Below are 2,575 nucleotides of genomic sequence, written 5' to 3' on the forward strand. Positions count from 1 at the left end.
TATTTTTTTAATTATTTATATATTATTTTTTTAATGTTTAACTTGCCTTTATCTATATGTCACAATTTAAAAAAAATATGTTTTAAATATTACGATCTATGGACTCTATAATGAAGTAAGAGATAATAAATGGTTAAAAATATTATAGAAAACATACAAAAAATCGATATTTAATTATATGGGTATTCATAGTTTTTTCATGAAATAGGATTTATTTTTTAGAATAAAATAAAAAAAATAATTTCCACGAAAAAATTATTTTAGGATTATATCTCGGAATCCAATTTTTTTTAGCAGGGGCAAGTTCGTCGTGTGTGATACATGCATGCAGAGAGCAATGATATCGCAGGAATAGTGCTCCTCAACATTAGGAACGAAATAGTTGTGAAGTTGAAGTATTTGAAGTTTGCTAAGGAGATGACGAACTTACCCCTACAAAAAAATGAATTTCCAAATATAATTCAGAATGATTTTTCTGTGAAAATATTTTTTTATTTTATTTCATAAAAACAAATCCTATTTTATCAACATCAAATCTTAAATATTAAATTTTAAATCCTAAATTATGAGGTTTAAATCTAAAATCCTGTATTAAAATAAAGTGTTATCCAAGATATTATTAATATTGATAAAAAAATATTAATTTCTGTATTTATTCAAAAATAATAAAACAAAATTTATTATTATTATTATTATTACTATTATTATTATTATTATTAGGGTTTTAAGAATCTTACGTTCATAATAGCTTTATTATATATTACGAATCTAAATTATGGTAATTTGGTACGTAAATAGTATTTTTGTTATATTGCTGTTAGGGTTTTAAGAATATTTTTTTTCCAAAACTATCTATCCTTTTGTCTATTAACCTACATACATATTTATATTTTATTATATTAGATAGTAATTATACTACTAATTTTGTGGCTTTTTTATTGTCTTTGGAATCAAATATATATAGGTACAGTTTTATTGTAATTCATCATATGTGAATATGAATATGAAGGAAGAGGAGGAGAAATTATTCATGGATTTATAGCAGCAATGTGAATAATATCAATTTGCCAATTATCCCATCAAATTAAGTTATGCATGTCCTAATACAAGAATTTATTGTTGTTTTTACTTATTTTGATAGTGTTGTTAAAAAACCGTATTCCTACACCTCATTATTAGCTTCAAACCCCAGCGCATTAAATTTTAATTTTTAAAATATAAATATAATTATTAGTGTTTTTTTCCAAAAAAAATATTGAAATAAGAAAGTATGTTATCTATATATTGGTTTTCTTTATTTATTTATATATTATTTCTTTAATGTTTAACTTGCTTTTATCTATATGTCAACAAAAAAAATTATGCTTTGAATATTACAATCCATGGATACTATAATTAAGTAAGAGATAATAAATAATTAAAAAATATAAAACAAATTGATGTTTAATTATATGGGTATTCAACTATTCGTAGTTTTTTTTTTTATAAATTGAACTAAAATTGAATCAAACCATTTCAAATATTCTAGAAACTAAATTAAACTAGTTTTTCGTATAGCAATTTAAATCAGTTTATAATAGGATTATCTTAAGAAAAAAGATAAATACAAAAGATAATAGAATTGTCTTCCCAAAGATAGATAAATCCGAAGATATATATATATATATATATATATATGTATATATAATTCGAGCAAGTATAAAAAGCCATTAAAAGATCAATGTGATTAACCTAGGAAGAGGGTCAACTGCTCTGTATTCATTTGCTTATGGACTCTTAGTTGGATAATGGTGACAAGATGAACAGAGCTTTGCATACTAATCCTCCTAGTTATCACAACAATAGAAAGAAGCGATCATCATCCATTAATAATGGCAATGGCGGATGCAACTGCAAAAAAAGTCAATGCATGAAGCTCTATTGTAAATACTTCTGTGCTGAAAATTTATGCAACAAGGATTCTTATACTTGTCAAGATTGCTAGAATAACGTAGAGCATAAGGAGCATGTGAATGAGACAAAGAAGAAAATAGAGTTGCGTGATCCACATGCCTTTAAACCCAAGATTGTTGTTGACAACATGGCCAGACACAGAAAAGGTTGCAACTACAGTAAGTCAGAGTGCAAGAATAAGTATTGTGGTTGATTCAGTTTTGGAGTTGGTTATTCTCCTTTGTGTCATTGTCTAAGTTGCAAAAATGAGTGTGGAACAAAGACTCCTCTCTTATCCTAAAGGAACAAGAACCTTCTAATGAGAATAATGGTTGCACTCTTGTCCCAAAGGAACAAGAACCAATTAATGAGAATAACGATGGCAAGAACGAGCCGGAAAGAATGGATAATGGATCATCTTCTCAATCTCATCATCCAGTTGTTGACTACGGAGATTTCTTTACTCAGGTTTGTACTGCTACTCAACTCGGTTGGTCATAGTCATCAGGAAAAAAACGAAAAAAGATTAAGTTATCAATGGCTAATATTCACCAGGATTTTTCTGGAATAAAATAAAAAAAATAATTTCCACAGAAAAATTATTATGGGATTATATCTCAAAATCTAATTTTTTTAGTGGGGC

Source organism: Arachis duranensis, chromosome 10 (assembly GCF_000817695.3).
Source record: "Arachis duranensis cultivar V14167 chromosome 10, aradu.V14167.gnm2.J7QH, whole genome shotgun sequence".
Taxonomy (NCBI): domain Eukaryota; kingdom Viridiplantae; phylum Streptophyta; class Magnoliopsida; order Fabales; family Fabaceae; genus Arachis; species Arachis duranensis.